We start from the raw sequence: 20,915 nt of genomic DNA on the forward strand, positions 1-20,915 counted from the left end.
CACGAAAGTTTCTATCACTAAATCACTCGAAAAGAAGGAATCAGTGAGTGGGCACTTTTAAACGCTACGACTTAAGAACGAGTCTCGAAGTCGCAGAGCTAAACACTAGGTCGAGTGAGGACCTAGGTGCCAAGACAAGAAAAAATCGAAAATAAACTAGAGAGAGAGAGAGAGAGAGGATTTTCGGCCAAGTTCTAGAGAGAGAGTCTCTCAATCTCTTAAACTTAGGATGATTGAAATGTGAGGAAATGAGGCTCCTATTTATAGGAGAGGTCTCACCTTCAATAAGGTAGTTTCCTCTTCTATAGAATATCACATATTCATGAGCAATTTCCTCTTTTTTCCCTTTGAGACACTCGGCCAACTCAAGGCTTCTAGAAGCCTTGATTTGTTTCCTATTTTGTTCAAGGCCTTGCCTTGTCTCTCACTTGGCCGATTCCCACTTTCCTCTTGGAGGAAATTTGTTTCCTCTTTTTCTTTTGGCAAGTATCTAAATACATTTATGCACAAAATAAACTCTCTTTCTCTTAGGTATTTGGGCTCCCATTCTCATCTAGAAGGAGCTTCTAGAAGCTTCTTCATTTGTTCATGACAGCATGAGAAAAGCCCATTAAGAATTTTCAATAAAATTCTTATGAAATGAAATTAATTCACAAGGCCCAATAATCAAGTTATGGCCGAGTGACATTAAGTCATCAAATGAACTTGTCAAAAAATTTATTGACATTCATTTCATCATATGTCTCAAAAGACAAAAATACCCTTTTGACTATTTTCGTTCTTGTTTTGACTTAGCTTCCAGTTTAACTATTCCTATCGATGTGATTCGTGACAGTGACCTCATGGACCCAAATGAACAAAGCTTGAGCTAAACACTTGGACTCAAAAGTTCACAAACCTTTTTCAAGTTTAGCTTAATGCCAACTGACTCCACTAAAGAGCTGACACTGAAAATCTCTCGGTTCAAATGAATTTGTTTTCTACTCAAGAATTTGACCTAATTATAATGAGCGGATCCACTGAATATTATCTATGTTTACCCTTCATGAATGTCATCAGCTAGTCGGGATTTACTAAATTACCATTTTACCCTTCTAGCTGTTATTTCCTCAACTCCTTTGTCGCTTGTGAATAAGTTAGAAACAATGCATTGACGAGGAGCTAACAAGTCACATTGTTTCATCCAAAAGAATCAGGACTCAATTTGGACACTGGCCAGTTCATTTATTCACACTCCAAGGAACAAAGCATGAGGTGACATACATTGCATTTCAGCAATCTTGTACATGAATTCCATATCTATGAGAACTTCACAAAGTTACTCATGACAGACTCACAACTTAGTACTTCACCAATAGGCCTTGTTCGGAATCACATAGTGAGTCCGAACTTTGACTTTCTCAAATGAGAATACTAAGTTGTGAAATGGCATGTCTCATTTCAGGATTAAGGTAAGTATGATGCAATTCATACATAGTGACTTCGAGACATAAGAGGTTAAATGGTTTGTTCTTATATTGTCTCTAGAAGTGCACTGGTCAATTCAGTACCTTCGGAAGATACCTAGAAGAACTATAGAGTCCCTAACTCTCAATGCCTCATAACCAGACATCATAGATTCTTCTAACAATCATACTGAGGTCAATAGTCCTTTGACCCTAAGATTGCGAATATAACGTTTTAAGCAAACTACGAAGAGTTTGTTCATGCAAATCTACATTTGTCTCTTCGTAAGTTGTTAAGTTTGTTTATGGACTAAAAGACTAAGGTTTTATCATAAAGCTTCAAACAAAGAAAGAATGAATGAACGTTTCAACTTTATTAATGAATAGATAGGCAATTACAAGCAAGAGTCTTCATGAGACTTTATTACATCAAATGTACAAAATAAAGACTACAACTCTTCTTGTGGGCACCATTGACAACAGTGAGGACCTAGGTGCCAAGACAAGAAAAAATCGAAAATAAACTAGAGAGAGAGAGAGGATTTTCGGCCAAGTTCTAGAGAAAGAGTCTCTCAATCTCTTAAACTTAGGATGAATGAAATGTGAGGAAATGAGGCTCCTATTTATAGGAGAGGTCTCACCTTCAATAAGGTAGTTTCCTCTTCTATAGAATATCACATATTCAAGAGCAATTTCCTCTTTTTTCCCTTTGAGACACTCGGCCAACTCAAGGCTTCTAGAAGCCTTGATTTGTTTCCTATTTTGTTCAAGGCCTTGCCTTGTCTCTCACTTGGCCGATTCCCACTTTCCTCTTGGAGGAAATTTGTTTTCTCTTTTTCTTTTGGCAAGTATCTAAATACATTTATGCACAAAATAAACTCTCTTTCTCTTAGGTATTTGGGCGCCCATTCTCATCTAGAAGGAGCTTCTAGAAGCTTCTTCATTTGGCATGAGAAAAGCCCATTAAGAATTTTCAATAAAATTCTTATGAAATGAAATTAATTCACAAGGCCCAATAATCAAGTTATGGCCGAGTGACATTAAGTCATCAAATGAACTTGTCAAAAAATTTATTGACATTCATTTCATCATATGTCTCAAAAGACAAAAATACCCTTTTGACTATTTTCGTTCTTGTTTTGACTTAGCTTCCAGTTTAACTATTCCTATCGATGTGATTCGTGACAGTGACCTCATGGACCCAAATGAACAAAGCTTGAGCTAAACACTTGGACTCAAAAGTTCACAAACCTTTTTCAAGTTTAGCTTAATGCCAACTGACTCCACTAAAGAGCTGACACTGAAAATCTCTCGGTTCAAATGAATTTGTTTTCTACTCAAGAATTCGACCTAATTATAATGAGCGGATCCACTGAATATTATCTATGTTTACCCTTCATGAATGTCATCAGCTAGTCGGGATTTACTAAATTACCATTTTACCCTTCTAGCTGTTATTTCCTCAACTCCTTTGTCGCTTGTGAATAAGTTAGAAACAATGCATTGACGAGGAGCGAACAAGTCACATTGTTTCATCCAAAAGAATCAGGACTCAATTTGGACACTGGCCAGTTCATTTATTCACACTCCAAGGAACAAAGCATGAGGTGACATACATTGCATTTCAGCAATCTTGTACATGAATTCCATATCTATGAGAACTTCACAAAGTTACTCATGACAGACTCACAACTTAGTACTTCACCAATAGGCCTTGTTCGGAATCACATAGTGAGTCCGAACTTTGACTTTCTCAAATGAGAATACTAAGGTGTGAAATGGCATGTCTCATTTCAAGATTAAGGTAAGCATGATGCAATTCATACATAGTGACTTCGAGACATAAGAGGTTAAATGGTTTGTTCTTATATTGTCTCTAGAAGTGCACTGGTCAATTCAGTACCTTCGGAAGATACCTAGAAGAACTATAGAGTCCCCAACTCTCAATGCCTCATAACCAGACATCCTAGATTCTTCTAAGAATCATACTGAGGTCAATAGTCCTTTGACCCTAAGATTGCGAATATATCGTTTTAAGCAAACTACGAAGAGTTTGTTCATGCAAATCTACATTTGTCTCTTCGTAAGTTGTTAAGTTTGTTTATGGACTAAAAGACTAAGGTTTTATCATAAAGCTTCAAACAAAGAAGATTGAATGAACGTTTCAACTTTTTATTAATGAATAAGCAATTACAAGCAAGAGTCTTCGTAAGACTATATGACATCAAATGTACATAAATAGACACTACTACTCTTCTTGTGGGCACCATTGACAACAAACTCCCACTTGACTCAAAGAAGATGTGACTAGTCCTACATGCCTAATCCCTCTCGAAGTTGGTCGAAGACCATGTTCGCTAGGGCCTCGGTGAATGGATCTTCCAGAGATCTACTTCACCTCTTTTTCTTTTGTCAAGTATCTTGATACATTTATGCACAAAATATTTTCTCTTTCCTTGGGTATTATGGACGCCTATCTCATCTAGAAGGAGCTTCTAGAAGCTTCTTCATTTGTTCATGACAACATGAGAAAAGCCCATTAAGAATTTTCAATAAAATTCTTATGAAATGAAATTAATTCACAAGGCCCAATAATCAAGTTATGGCCGAGTGACATTAAGTCATCAAATGAACTTGTCAAAAAATTTATTGACATTCATTTCATCGTATGTCTCAAAAGACAAAAATACCCTTTTGACTATTTTCGTTCTTGTTTTGACTTAGCTTCCAGTTTAACTATTCCTATCGATGTGATTCGTGACAGTGACCTCATGGACCCAAATGAACAAAGCTTGAGCTAAACACTTGGACTCAAAAGTTCACAAACCTTTTCCAAGTTTAGCTTAATGCCAACTGACTCCACTAAAGAGCTGACACTGAAAATCTCTCGGTTCAAATGAATTTGTTTTCTACTCAAGAATTCGACCTAATTATAATGAGCGGATCCACTGAATATTATCTATGTTTACCCTTCATGAATGTCATCAACTAGTCGGGATTTACTAAATTACCATTTTACCCTTCTAGCTGTTATTTCCTCAACTCCTTTGTCGCTTGTGAATAAGTTAGAAACAATGCATTGACGAGGAGCTAACAAGTCACATTGTTTCATCCAAAAGAGTCAGGACTCAATTTGGACACTGGCCAGTTCATTTATTCACACTCCAAGGAACAAAGCATGAGGTGACATACATTGCATTTCAGCAATCTTGTACATGAATTCCATATCTATGTTACTCATGACAGACTCACAACTTAGTACTTCACCAATAGGCCTTGTTCGGAATCACATAGTGAGTCCGAACTTTGACTTTCTCAACTGAGAATACTAAGGTGTGAAATGGCATGTCTCATTTCAGGATTAAGGTAAGCATGATGCAATTCATACATAGTGACTTCGAGACATAAGAGGTTAAATGGTTTGTTCTTATATTGTCTCTAGAAGTGCACTGGTCAATTCAGTACCTTCGGAAGATTCCTAGAAGAACTATAGAGTCTCCAACTCTCAATGCCTCATAACCAGACATCATAGATTCTTCTAACAATCATACTGAGGTCAATAGTCCTTTGACCCTAAGATTGCGAATATATCGTTTTAAGCAAACTACGAAGAGTTTGTTCATGCAAATCTACATTTGTCTCTTCGTAAGTTGTTTAGTTTGTTTATGGACTAAAAGACTATGGTTTTATCATAAAGCTTCAGACAAGGAAGATTGAATGATCATTTCAACTTTTTATTAATGAATAAGCAATTTCAAGCAAGAGTCTTCGTAAGACTATATGACATCAAATGTACATAAATAGACACTACTACTCTTCTTGTGGGCACCATTGACAACAAACTCCCACTTGACTCAAAGAAGATGTGTGTAGTCCTACATGCCTAATCCCTCTCGAAGTTGGTCGAAGACCATGTTCGCTAGGGCCTTGGTGAATGGATCTTCCAGAGATCTACTTCACCTCCACGTCTCCGCGTTGCGCGATCTCTCGAATCAAATGGTATTTCCTCTCAATATGTTTAGAGTGCTTATGGCTTCTAGGTTCCTTTGAGTTAGCGACAGCCCCACTATTATCACAATAAAGGGTCATGGGCTCGTCGACGTTTGGAACAACTTCCAAACACTTAAGGAATTTTCTAAGCCATACAGCCTCTTTGGATGCTTCACAAGCAGCCACATATTCTGCTTCCATTGTGGAGTCAGCAATGCAAGATTGCTTAATACTTCTCCACACAACAGCTCCACCATTAAGGATGAACACAGATCCCGAAGTGGATTTCCTGGAATCCTTATCCGCTTGAAAATCGGAGTCGGTATATCCCGTCATAGTCAGGTCAGTACCTGAGTATGTAAGCATAATATTCCTACTTCTTCGAAGATACTTAAGAACATGCTTAACAGCAACCCAGTGCTCGGGTCCAGGGTTGGATTGGAAACGGCTAACTATGCCAACGGCGAAACAGATGTCAGGTCTAGTGCAAAGCATAGCATACATAAGGCTTCCTACGGCAGAGGCGTAAGGAATTTTCCTCATGTCTTCAATCTCTTGTGCAGTCTTGGGAGACTGGTCCTTAGAGAGTGAAACTCCATGCCTAAAGGGTGTTTGGCCCCTCTTGCAGTCTTGCATCGAGAAGCGATCCATCACCTTATCAATATAAGATGCTTGAGAGAGCGACAGGGTCCGGTTTTTCCTATCTCGAAAGATTTGGATTCCCAGAATGTACGCGGCTTCTCCTAGATCCTTCATATCGAATTGCTTTGCTAGCCAGACCTTAACCTCAGATAACTTACCCACGTCATTACCAATGAGTAGTATATCATCGACATATAGTACCAGAAACACAACTTTGCCTTCGTGTATTAACTTGTAAACACAAGGCTCATCTATTGACTGTTCAAAGCCAAAGCTCTTTACAGTTTCATCGAATCTAATATTCCATGACCTAGATGCTTGCTTTAGTCCATAAATGGATTTAAGCAACTCACAAACCTTGGTCTCTTGACCTTTATCCACGAAACCGTCTGGTTGAGCCATGTAAATGCGCTCGTCAAGATTGCCATTAAGAAAGGCTGTCTTGACATCCATTTGCCAGATCTCATAGTCGAGAGCTGCAGCTATGGATAGGAGTATGCGGATGGATTTAAGCATCGCGACTGGCGAGAAGGTTTCTTCATAGTCAATCCCTTCTTGTTGGGTATAACCCTTCGCCACAAGTCGTGCTTTGAACGTCTCAACGTTCCCATCAGGACCCCTTTTCTTCTTGTATATCCACTTACACCCTACGGGTTTAATCCCTTCAGGAAGGTCTACAAGTTTCCAGACTTTATTGACATACATCGAGTGCATCTCAACTTTCATGGCGTCAAGCCAAAGGTTTGATTCAGAACAAGCCATTGCTTGGCTATAGGAAACAGGGTCATCCATGTCGGAGACGGCTACAAGAGAGTCTCCATAAGACATGTACCTGTCAGGCTTTTGAGTAGCCCTCCCACTACGTCGAAGTACTACTTGACGAGATTCTGATGAGTTAGGTTGTGTTTCAGTTGGGGTAAGAACAGTTCTTACAGACGAGGTAGAAGCTTCCTCACCCAACTTTTCTTCAAGCACAATTTTACTTCTAGGTTTTGCATCCTTCATAAAGTCCTCCTCAAGGAAACGAGCATTCGTGCTAACGAAAGTCTTATCGTCCTCGGGACTATAGAAAGTAAAACCTTTGGTTTCCTTCGGATATCCTACAAACAGGCACAATTCTGACCTACTAGCCAACTTGCTAGTCTTTTGCCTCAGCACGTGTGCAGGGCAACCCCAAATTCGGATGCGGCCAAGATTCACTTTACGGCCAGTCCATCGTTCATAAGGAGTACCAGGAACCGTTTTGGACGGAACTTGGTTCAGAATGTAGGCGGCTGTTTCGAGGGCATATCCCCAAAAGGAAAGCGGGAGTGATGAGTAACTCATCATTGATCTAACCATCTCCATAAGAGTTCGGTTTCTTCTCTCTGACACTCCGTTTTGTTGAGGTGTGCCAGGCGCGGTAAGCTGAGAAGCGATACCTTCTTCTTTAAGAAAGTCATCGAACTCTCCAGACATATACTCACCACCTCGATCAGATCGAAGGGTTTTGATCACTTTGCCAGTTTGCTTTTCCACTAAAGCCCTAAAGACCTTAAATACGTTAAAGGTCTCGGATTTGTGTTTAAGCAAATAGACAAACCCATATCTTGAGTAATCATCAGTGAAGGTAACGAAGTATTCGTATCCTCCACGTGCCTGTTGGTTGAGCGGACCACATACATCAGAATGTATTAGTTCCAGCAACTCAGTGGCTCTTCGACCCTTATCGGAGAAAGGTCGCTTAGTCATTTTTCCTTCTATGCAGGATTCACAAGTAGGTAGTGAACCTATTGCAGAGGCTTGGAGTGGACCATCCCTCACAAGTCTCTTAATCCTATCTAGACTGATATGACCAAGTCTTAAGTGCCAGAGGTATGTTGATTTTGTTAGATCGGAGGATTCAGAAAGTTTGATCCTCTTTGGCTCCCTAATTAGATCGTTATCTATTTCGGTGTCTAAAAGAGAAGGTTGAGTGGGATAGATGTAAAAAAGACCATTTTTCATACATGCATCAGTGACGAAAGAATTAGAAAAAGAAATACGAATTCCATTCTTTATAAACTTTAAATAATAATCTTGCTCGAAAAGTTGAGCAAGAGATACTAGGTTTTTCCCAAAGGAAGGAACATAATAAACATTATTCAAATTTAAAGTTCGATCTTCAAAAGATAGCGTCACGGATCCCACAGCCTTCGCAGACACCACGCTCTCATCACCCCACTTGAAGCAGAAGTCGCCATCCTCTAAGCTTTTGCTTTTCCTAAAACCAGTCAAGGAGCAGCAAATATGGTTAGTAGCAGCGGAGTCAATAATCCACTATGATACATTATCAGCTACTAAACAGGCTTCAGTAACAAGTACAATACCTTTAGCTTTGGTTTTGAGGTAGGCGGGACAGTTCCTACGCCAGTGACCAGGCTCGTTGCAGTGGTGGCACTTGTCTTTAGACTTGTCCACCTTCGGAGCCTTTGGCGCCTTCTTCTTCGTTTGAACCTTAGGTTGGTTCTTCTTCTCGGCGTTGCGAGGTCTCTTCTTAGATCCAGAGGTGGAGGCAGTAGCATGTACTTCTCCTTGAGCCCTCTTTTTCTTAGTGAGTGCCTCAGTGGTTTGAAGTTCCTTCATGAGCTCGGTAACAGTGTACTCCAGCTTGTTCATGGAATAATTCAATTTGAAGGTATCAAAGGTTTCGGGGAGAGTTTTCAAGATCATATCTATTTTAGTCTCCCCATCAATCTCAGATCCAAGAATCTCCATCTCGTTGAGATAGCTAATGATCAGCATCATATGATCTCTAACGGGAGTTCCAGCCTTCATACGACAGTTCATGAATTGTCGGACCGCTTGTTGCCTAGCTTGACGTCCTTGCCCTCCAAACATCTCATGGAGATTGTAGAGCATATCGGTGGCAGTTTCGAAATCACGATGTTGTTGTTGCAACACATTGTTCATCGATGCCAAAATATAGCATCTCGCAATCTCATCGGATCGAACCCAGGCCGCCAGGACGTCTTTCTCCTCTTGCGTCGAATCATCATTCGTTTGAGGACAGGGGGTGGTGAGAACCCATTTGTGCTTGTCGACAGTAAGGACTATGTCGAGGTTACGTTTCCAGTCGACGTAATTGTCGCCTTCGAGTTTATTCGAGGAAAGAATTGTTGAGAGAGGGTTGAGAGACATATTGCCTATAACAGTTGAAACAAGTTTATGATTAGTCTTTGGTTTAGGATTTAAGTTTCATTAAGACTTTTGTAAAACCCAAAGGTGTTATAAACCAAACGATAATTTACTCCCTCAAGAGAAGGCCGCAAAAAATCTCTATTTATAAGTAAATGACACATCATTAATGCTAAGCCAAGATGTCAGTACATCATTTTGACTAGCCACCTTGTAAATTGGTTTGATCACTCATATCCTTTCGCAGAGCCTTAAGGAAGGATACTAGGGATTGAGCCTAAGTGTGCAACCAACCACTTAGTCCAAAAGATCAGCTTTGAAAAACAATCCCCCAAGGGGAGGCCTTGCCATCATTGCATCATTCTCGGACGTAGCTCATTGAGCAATGATCGAAGCAACAACGCCTTGGAGTACTCACATTTAAGTGAGGGTCGCAAGAGCGGCTCTTAGTCCCACGTTATTGCATCTTTCATTAGTGTTGGGGATCGCGGGTTACAAACAACGAGTATAACCCTCCCACTTAGTTTTTGGAGATGGTTCATCGACTCTTTTAAGTTCGGAAACAGATTTCCTAGTTAGAGAGCGACAGAGCGGACAACTAGAAGAGAATCCTAGATCGACATGTTCAGAGCAGTATTAGTGCATAAAGGCACAAGGGACATACTCGATCTTTTCCTATTTTCTATTTCGGGAAAGTGCGTGAGGGAAGTGTGAACTTCAACTCACTCGAACACTTGAAAGTTTGAGATTACACATCTTTTTATTTTTCGGTTTTGTCTACAAAGAGACCTCCCACTCAAAATTTCAAGAGCATATAGATTTTGAACATATGTGATATAGATATAGTTTTGAAAACATTTTGAAAACTTATTTGATTTGGATGACAAAATATTTTCAAGTTTGAAAGTGAAAACGGTTTTTCAAAATTCAAACTAGTTTTGTAAAAATTCAATTTCAATTAATCTTTCAAAAATCAAAACTTTTAATCTTTACACATCATGTTTATAATCATATGAAAAACATTTTTGCTCAAGAAAGTTTTCTCATTAGAGTTCTATAACTCATGGTAGTGGGGTTTGAAAATCCGGATTTCTAAAAAACTGGAGTTTCAGACAGCCGCGCACCTCGGAGTAAAATCGCCATAACTGGCGGCTCCGATGTCGTTTTGAGCCGAAACCGGTGGCATTGGACAGAGGACAGACAGAGCTTTAATTTGATTCAAGAATCATTAAATAAATTCTGAGCAGAGAGTTATGCCGCTTTTAATGCGGGTTTACATTCCAGCTCGAAGAAAAAGAAATAAATTAAAGCTTCGTCCTTTTAGGTGCGAAAAAGAATCGAGTGTAACGGAACGTTTTAAGATATTGTTTAAAGCTTTTATTTGTGTTTTATTAGCAGGGTAATAACATAGAATAAAAGAAATAACAACATGCATAAAACGATTCAAGTAAATAAACGAAACTAGCAAAAAAATAAAACTAGTCACAAAATTTACTCGAAAAATCTCAAACCTTTAAAACACATTTTTCAATATAAAAAATTAAAAACTTTTAGAACTGATTCTAATGTGTTTTAACATCATCCCAAACTCATAGAAAATCAACATGGTTTTTAATTTAAAGGCATGAGCAATAAATTAAAAAAAAATCTAAGATTACAATTCTAAATTGTCACAAAATTAGTAAACTTTCGAAAACGATTTTCAAGCTCATAATTTAAAAACATGCACATGCATTCCTTTGACCATAGCTCTGATACCATTTGTTGGAATCGATCTAGGGTTTAAGAAAAAGTTTAACGCTTCGTTAAGCGGCGGAATTTTAAAAATTTTCTTTTTAAGTAAAACTAGTTTTTACTAACCTAGACAAGAGCATGTACATGTAAATAAAAACTAATATGAGCTATTAAAGTTACTAACCTTTCTTGAAGCTTGAACCTTGTAGAAGCTTTTGGAAAGTTGCAACGCTCGTCTCCCCTCGCAGCACGTCTCTCTTCCTTTCCTCGGCAACTCGAGCAACCACGAAAGTTTCTATCACTAAATCACTCGAAAAGAAGGAATCAGTGAGTGGGCACTTTTAAACACTACGACTTGAGAACGAGTCTCGAAGTCGCAGAGCTAAACACTAGGTCGAGTGAGGACCTAGGTGCCAAGACAAGAAATAATCGAAAATATAAACTAGAGAGAGAGAGAGGAAGGGGCGGCCAAGTCTAGAGAGAGAAGCTCTCAATCTCTAAAACTTTGCATGAATGAAAAGTGTGGAATGAGGCTCCTATTTATAGGAGAGGTCTCACCTTCAATAAGGTAGTTTCCTCTTCTATAGAATATCACATATTCATGAGCAAATATTGCCCATTTCCCTCTTATTCCACACGGCCAAGGCAGCCTTCTAGAAGGCTTGGATTTGTTTCCTTTTATGTGCCTTGCCTTGCCTTTTTCTTACTTGGCCGAAATTCTTAAGCATCCTTATGCAAATTTGTTTCCTCTTTTTCTTTTGGCAAGTATCTATATACATTTATGCACAAAATAAACTCTCTTTCTTTGGGTATTATGGGCGCCCAACATGTCTCTAGAAGGAGCTTCTAGAAGCTTCTTCATTTGTTCATAACAACATGAGAAAAGCCCATTAAGAATTTTCAATAAAATTCTTATGAAACGAAATTAATTCACAAGGCCCAATTAATCATATTATGGCCGAGTGACATTAAGTCATCAAATGAACTTGTCAAAATTTATTGACATCCATTTCATCCTTATGTCTCAAAAGACAAAAATACCCTTTCGACAATTTTCGTTCTTGTTTTGACTTAGCTTCCAGTTTAACTATTCCTATCGATGTGATTCGTGACAGTGACCTCATGGACCCAAATGAACAAAGCTTTAACTAAACACTTGGACTCAAAAGTTCACAAACCTTTTCCAAGTTTAGCTTAATGCCAACTGACTCCACTAAAGAGCTGACACTGAAAATCTCTCGGTTCAAATGAATTTATTTTCTACTCAAGAATTCGACCTAATTATGATGAGCGGATCCACTGAATATTATCTATGCTACCCTTCATGAATGTCATCAGCTAGTCGGGATTTACTAAATTACCATTTTACCCTTCTAGCTGTTATTTCCTCAACTCCTTTGTCGCTTGTGAATAAGTTAGAAACAATGTATTGACGAGGAGCTAACAAGTCACATTGTTTCATCCAAAAGAGTCAGGACTCAATTTGGACACTGGCCAGTTCATTTATTCACACTCCAAGGAACAAAGCATGAGGTGACATACATTGCATTTCAGCAATCTTGTACATGAATTCCATATCTATGAGAACTTCACAAAGTTACTCATGACATACTCACAACTTAGTATTTCACCAATAGGCCCTGTTCGGAATGACATAGTGAGTCCGAACTCTGACTTTCTCAAATGAGAATACTAAGGTGTGAAATGGCATGTCTCATTTCAGGATTAAGGTAAGCATATGATGCAATTCATACATAGTGACTTCGAGACATAAGAGGTTAAATGGTTTGTTCTTATATTGTCTCTAGAAGTGCACTGGTCAATTCAGTACCTTCGGAAGATACCTAGAAGAACTATAGAGTCTCCAACTCTCAATGCCTCATAACCAGACATCATAGATTCTTCTAACAATCATACTGAGGTCAATAGTCCTTTGACCATAAGATTGCGAATATATCGTTTTAAGCAAACTACGAAGAGTTTGTTCATGCAAATCTACATTTGTCTCTTCGTAAGTTGTTTAGTTTGTTTATGGACTAAAAGACTATGGTTTTATCATAAAGCTTCAGACAAGGAAGATTGAATGATCATTTCAACTTTTTATTAATGAATAAGCAATTTCAAGCAAGAGTCTTCGTAAGACTATATGACATCAAATGTACATAAATAGACACTACTACTCTTCTTGTGGGCACCATTGACAACAACAACTCGCCGCGGCGAAGTATAATGGCCGCCATGGCGAAATGATTCTACAACGGGTTGAAGATCCGTTATAGAATATCTCGCCGTGGCGAGATATATACTTCGCCGCGGCGAGGTGTTTGAAAATATTTAAAAATTACACAATGGATTCAAACCGTTGTAGAAGCTTCTACAACGCTTAAATATCCGTTGTAGAAGCTTAGTTTCTACAACGGATAATTAAGCGTTGTAGAAAGCTGTTGGATTCTACAACGGATTTTTAAGCGTTGTAGAATCTTCTACAACTCAGGATTTTACAATGCTTGAGAAGCGTTGTAGAATCATTCTACAACTGTTTTTAAGCGTTGTAGAATCCTAGTTTTGTAGTAGTGAATATATTAATTTTGTTATTTATTGAGACTATCAATGAGATATTCTCTACTATCATATTTATAGAATATTATCTCTTATTGTTATAAATAAATAATATATTAATTATGTTATTTATTGAGAATATCACTGATTAATATATTCTATAGCGAGCAATAAATAAATATCATATATGATTTGGATAATTTATTTACTAAAGTATCTTGAAGCCGGTATTTGATTTGTTCCCCTCATAGAATAAATATCCCACATTAGTTAGAATAAGATCAAATGAAATCAAGTAAGTGAATATTCTATTTTGGGTAAGTTAGAGAGCTATAAATAGGGGGCTTGAGGTACTGCGAAAATCACCAAACAACCTTGTTCCTCACTTGGAATTTTTGGCAGCCTCTCTCCCTCTTGGCTTGGACGTTTTTCCTCTCCCCCGGAGTTGGAAAATCCATTCATATCATCTTCCAAATAGAGAAATAATTATTCCAACACCTTGTTGGAGTAATTAGTGAGAAAAGAGTTGGCCTACACCTTGGTCTATTTCCTTATGAAGATTACATCTTAGGAGACTACGGTATCGATCAACCTGAGCTTGAAGATCTGGGCAAAAGAGTCCGCGAAGAATCCGAAGGCTTGAAGATCCGAAGATCCAAGAAGCAAGGAGCCATCGAAGAGTCTTAGAGGTTGGAGATCCATAGACTAAACGAGGAAGGAGCAGCCGAGATCTAAACATCCCTGGAGCCTTGACGCACGAAGCAAGGAGCCGATGAGGAGTCCAAGAGCTTGTAGATCCAACGATCAAAGGATAAAGGAGCAGCTGAGATCTGAAGATCCTTAGAGCCCTGACGGAAGATGCAAGGAGATCCAAACGTTAGGAGCGTGGAAGATCAATAGCTGAGCCGAAAGGTATGTAATCCGAAATTCTCTTATGGTATTAGGTTGATAATGTTTGCCCAATATTAGATGTGTTGTTGTTGAATGATTTTGAGTAGCCTGATAATTATTGTTTACGTTAATGATTAGCGATTGTTCGTGTATTCTTATATTCCGCACAAGTAAACATATTGTAAGAGTTAACAGATTGATTACGCATTAAGAAGTATTGATACGAATGCTCGTGTTCAATACATGGGAACCATAATTAACCCTCGGGAAGTAATTTACCTATCAAATGGCATCACATCGATCATTCGTGTGTCTGATACCCAATCTATATTCCCAAATAATTGCTATCAGAGCGATTGTTCGTGTTTGATACCAACTTATGACTTTCCACCAATTGATATTGGAGCGATTTTTCGTGTTTGATACCAACCTTATTTCTCAACACGTACAAACTTTACGTTTAAAAATTTAGTCAATTAGACATGTTCACTTGTTGTGATCATTTTGGCCGCAGTTTCCACAGTGTAGCTACTTCAAATCCTCCACGACTTCTATACCTTTTCTTCTTTGAGAGAGAGAATAAATATAAGAATATAAGAAGTGCAAAATATAAAAACTTTAGTGGGATCCATGGTTGCTTATTACAACCGAAGAAAAAGAATAAAAAAAATATATATATATATATATATATATATATATATATAGATAGACGACTACAGTGAAGTGAATTGCGGTTTTCATTTAGTATATATGTTAGGACGAAGAGTGGATAGACTCTAGACTATCTCTAGTTGAAGACCGGATAAACGGGAGTCATATCGGGATAAAAGAGGCCGAAGTTCTGTTCGACGCCGGGGGGCTTGAGATTCTCGTTGAAGGTGGCAAAGAGGTAGCCCTCGATGAAGGCGCCGGGCCGCTTGGGAGTGCCGATCTGCGACTCCATGCGGGCCACGAAGTTCTTGTTGTAAATGGAGGCGAGGGTAGGGGTGGTGTACTCCCCATTGCCGGCGGAAGGCCAGCCCGTCTCCGACACCACGATGTCGACGTCTGCCACGCCTTCCCTCTCCATGGCCCACACAAACGAGTCCACAATTGCGTCGAACAGGTTTCCGTAACTCAGCGCCCCGTCCTGCACCACCGCCCCCGTCGCCGTGAACAGCGCGTAGTCCAGCCCCACGCTCCCCGGGTCTGACGCGTATGCAAAGTACGGGTACACGTTGATCATCAGCGGCGACCCCATCGACGACAACAAGCTGTGTACATATATACCAATAGTTTAATCATAAATAGGTATTTAGATTATATAAATAGTAGGGATAGAAGAAGATCTTTATTTATTGTTATATATTCGTCACCATCCATGCATGCAATATATAATGTATATCAAGCATTTTGTTGATAGTATACCTGATAACGCCTCTCATATCTTGAACGGCTTCAGCGGAGAACTGGCCGCTGGAAGGAGGATAAGACGAGGACAACGCGGAAGCAGGGACGACGGTGGTGGCTTTCACGCCGGCCCATCCTTTCTCGGTGAGCACGGACTGGAACGATTGCAACACCGGGAGGACGTACTGGCCGAGGCTCCCGGGAATGACCTCGTTGCCGACGGTGATGTAGTTGAACCCCACGTCGTCGATGTAGGGCTCCATGTTGGCGGCGATCCATGCGGTCACTGCGGCGGGATCGGAGGCCATGACGGGGAGGTCCTCGTTTCGGATCCCCATGGAGATCTCGATCCCGCTTCCTCTCAGAGCCTCCAGAACCTCCGGGAGCGGCTCGAACAGCCTTATCCTCCCTACGTTGTTGCGCTTGAACAGCTCGATCACATCCCTCGCCGCAGGAAGGTTGTTGCCTTGGGTTCCATAGTTTACGCCCACGAAGTTCAGCGACGACTCCGCTGCTGCCACCAGTGTCGTGAGGAGGAATAGGAGAAACAAACCTCTGTACTTTTCCATGCCTTATTGAAGACAGACTAAATTGTTTTGCTCTGCTACTGCTTCTTTAGGTTTCTGTTTTTATAGAGGATGCATGTTGTGCATGACGCTGTAGTATACGGATTGTTCATGTATGAATCCTAATATTGGTATATATATATATATATATATATATATATATACATATATATATATATATATATATATATATTTAGTTTCCTTCGTTAATTAACAACATTCCGATAATTGTTCGGGAAACCTAACTTACATTCTGTTTTATTTTTTCTTGTAACCAGGTGTATATATTTCCTTATATATTATCAGTGCATATGTCAGGATTCAATTAACTTTCATTATATTGTGCACTAATTATAGGCTTGTGGCTATCAAAATCACCTCTTACCCTATCTTATTTTACTTAATTGCTCTAATAATAGTCCTTCAACATTTCTATTTCTTTTCGGCTTACTCACTAATTTTAATTTGTAACTGAATTACTCTTATTCTTTCTATTTATTTACAATTTTGTCACCGATCATCTTTGTTTATTATCAGAATAATGAATAATCCTTAACTGTTTCCGTTAGTGACAATTCAGTCCCAATTTATTATTAAATACTGAAGATAATGGCTAATGCATCGTTGATCTTAAAATAAATTGATCTACATATCTATTTTTAAATTTAGTCAATATTCAACTTCCGTAGAATTTAGTTAAGCTCTAGCTCTATTTTTATAGTTTGTTAATATTCAACTATCCGTAGATCAAGAATTTAGTTAACCAACTTTTGTCAGAACAATTTTAGCATTACTAAAATGAATAATGTTAACAAATATCTAAGATTTAATAACAATATGCATATATGATCCTGTTAGATAGAGATACTATGTAATTAATATTTATTTTACGAGAAAAAATAGACTGAAAAGAAATAAATAAAAAATAATACTATATCCTAGAATAGAGTAAAATAAATAAACAAGATAACAAGAAAGTATGACGGAAATAAAATAAAAGACTCAGAACGCCGAGGACCGTTAGATGATTTCCTTTAGTTAAGCTCTATCTCGATTTTTATAGTTAGTTAATATTCAATATCCATAAGCTAAAGGAGAAAATTCGGTTAACCTAGGTTAATTACTGACCATTAATTTCAGTAAAAGAATAATTTTAATCGATATTATTTCAGCCCAACTAACCGATTTAACCGAGATGTAATTAAGTGTGATTATTTGAATTTTGAAACTAATATCATTTAGTTATAGAGATTTTAATTGATAATGCACTATAAAATGCATATTTGAAACGCAAATATCATTATTACGGCCATTATTAACTAAAATGCTCATATATGTATATATATATATATATATATATATATATGTATATATATATATATATATATATATATGTATAAAAGCGAAATTTGTATTCTAACTTTTCACGCTCAGGATATTAAATACTCATAGAATGCTCATATTTGAAAGCCGACATTTAGCAAATTTTGAAAAAAAAAATATAAATAGTACTAAATACAACGGCTATTTTTATTCTATTTAGCATTCTATTTCCCAAATAGGATCCAAATAATGAATGCATTTTTATATTTTTAATTAAATATTTTCGATAAATCTAGGTTAATTGAATTTTACTCGGTTAAAATTAACATAACGGTTGATTTTAACCGAAATTTTGATTAAAGTTAATTGTACGGTTAATATTAACCAATTAATTTCAATTAAAAAATAAATCAAAATGAAATCATTAACCGAATTTACACATTTACATCCGTAGACAAATTTAGTTAACAAACTTTGTATACGAACAATATTACCATTACTAAACTGAATAATGCTAACAGATATCTAAGATTTAATAACAATATGCATATATGCTCCAACAACTTAAGAAATCTTACGATTTTTTTAGTTCCATAACACTCTCTTACCTCCAAAATATGCGCATATCAAGTATTAACTCGGTACACAATGAGAAAGACACATGTACGTGAGGCCAATACGAGTAAAATTGACTCGAGGACCATTTAGTAGATGGAAAAATGGCTCATAAGGTAAAAATCAAGCATTCCAAGAAGAACTTCGAAGATAAGAGACGTTGTAAGGGCAAAGACTAGTTGAAATAAGAAAGTGGCTACATTATAAAAAGAAACGGTAATAGCCATATACCACGTAAACTTGGAAGGTACCCCTCAAAAATCCACTCATTATCCGGTTACACATTGAAGGATCCTAATGAAGCAACTGTTTCTGAGTCTGAGCCAGTCACTATCGCTCCGCCCTCTATCGGCGATGTTGCTCAGTTTGTGCATGTACCAAAATAGGCCACCTCTAGGCCCTGGTATATTGTTGATCCCAACAGAGGTTAGAGTGTGGAGAGCAATTGAACATTGCTGAGCTTATTGAGAAATGCTCTCTGCAAATGGTAAGGTCCTTGAAAGATTTGTTTGGAGGTTTTCTGCCAAAGGAATCACATTTCTTCTATTTCATTTGGGTTAGCCAATCCATATGTTGAGTTTTCTGAACCTGTGATGGGTCCAGAAGATAATGTCGAAGGTTTAGGTAAGGGTGATCCACCCTATATGCAATTAGTCCCCACCATGATGTAGCACCTGATATGAAGTTTGTTCCGTTCCTTCTTCCCTGGTACATGTTTGACATTTTTCAATTATCTTTCTGTAGAAGGTATGAAGTTTGTCCTGGTTCCTCTAAGAAGAAGACATGTGTTAAGAGGAAAGTCACTGCTATTGTAGAGTCTGATGATGAGATGACTAGAGTCTTTGAAGATAATGAATATATAGAGAGTAATGATTTTGTGAAAATTACTCATATTATAGGGACATCCTTTCTAATAAAAAGTTTATCACTAAGAAGAAGAAAAATGTCTTAACCAGTGATACCAGTGTTCACATGAATGTTATATGGTGTCTGTTCTAGCATATTGCAAAGCAATCAAACTTGGTGGTACAGAGATTTGCAATTCACATGATAATGCAGTAAAAATAATTGCATACAATGTCACAAATTTTCATCCTTATGAAGGAGTTAATGTTTTGTCCGTCTATGGTGGAAGGGAAAAGAATTCGTTGTTCACCTCGGGTACCTCAAGTACCTATTGCGGAACTTTTGTTCAGAAAGTTGTTCCAGAGGGTGCTGATGAGATGCATAAGGTGGATGTTTGTTTGACTGGAGGGCTTCGAAAATAATGGATTGATGTAGCTATACCCATCACTGAATTGTCAGCAATGCATTCTCTGCCGGTTGGGATAGCATTGAAGAACTTGTTCCTCAGACTTCATCGGGGATATGTGAGCAAGTCTCTAGCTCTATTCTTGTACGCTTTTGGAAATGAAGAGCCTTGTCGTTCTTCGGAAGAATGTATTTGATCATATTACCGTGCACGCTTCCACGCTCAGGGTCAAACATCTCATTGGTTTCCCCTATTTTATACATGAGCTGCTCATTGCTCATAATGGTGATCTGAAGACTAGCAAGGAAACCTTCTCAGGCATAATCCTTATCTTCAACGATGTCCACGAGCTTTTCATATACATGCATGTGGTAGATATTCAGGGGGAGCATAGTGATTCTTTTAAGCGAGAAGTTGTTCCGCCTATTTCTTGAATTTTCTTAGGTATATCCTTTTTCCTTTTCTTTTTCCATGAAATAAAATATTATGGATCAGATTAAGTACGAGATCAACTTAATGGCCACTGCAATTAAGAAGATGTCAACAAGAAGGATACAACTCTCGGCCCTCAAACGTGACTTGAGATACCCAGTTAAAGACATTGAGCTCTAAATATAAGGACGAAGAAGAAGATTACTCTGAAATTTGTAATTCTATTATTCGTTTATTCATTCAGTAATTTGGTTTCTCTGTTGCTGTCAACCCACAATTATATACACCTTTCTCATTTTATGACGAAAAGGGGGAGTGATTTTGGTTGAACATTTTTATTATGTTGGGTTGTAATATTTGTAATCGTGAACTGCTTAGTTTTTTTATTGTTGCTCGAAGCACTATGCATTGTGTCTATGTTGTTTTCCAAAAAATACCAAGGGGGAGATTGTTGGTTCCTTCTGTAGCATGTCTTAGTTTGGAAAAACTGCATGTTCTAGGTTGTTCAAGAAATGGGTTGTACAAGTCAAATGACAGTATGTGCGAACAAAACTAAAAACATAATATTTTTAGTTCTGATTTTTATGTAGATATGAGCGGATTTGGTCTCATGATCGATTTAGTTCAAGGAGGTTATGTTATTGATGCCTATAAAGACCCTTAGGGTTTCATTATGTCAATTGGCACGTTTAGCTAAACACGGACCTTAATATAAAATTAGTCTCTCTACCGGAGATCTATATCAACAACTGGTTTAAGATAGATTCCTACTACTGTTCTTTATTTGTACAGAGTTTATGAGTACGTGTGTTTGCGTTGATACGCTGAGAAGATCTTCGGGAGCGGATCGTGTGTGATCTTCTGGACGAAGAGTCATGGAAGTGAGATGATGAGTGCACATTCAACGACTTCACCTAGGAA

The 20,915-nt window shown here is 38.0% G+C and overlaps 1 pseudogene; it reads right to left on the reverse strand.

Annotated features, from left to right (window-relative positions):
- Positions 1-15,204: 15,204 nt before the first annotated feature.
- On the reverse strand, positions 15,205-16,375 carry LOC149390494 (putative glucan endo-1,3-beta-glucosidase BG4 pseudogene; annotated as a pseudogene).
- Positions 16,376-20,915: the final 4,540 nt, after the last annotated feature.

This window comes from Urtica dioica, chromosome 7 (assembly GCF_054948205.1).
Source record: "Urtica dioica subsp. dioica isolate 48M chromosome 7, U.dioica_male_clone48M_v1_H2, whole genome shotgun sequence".
Lineage (NCBI taxonomy): Eukaryota > Viridiplantae > Streptophyta > Magnoliopsida > Rosales > Urticaceae > Urtica > Urtica dioica.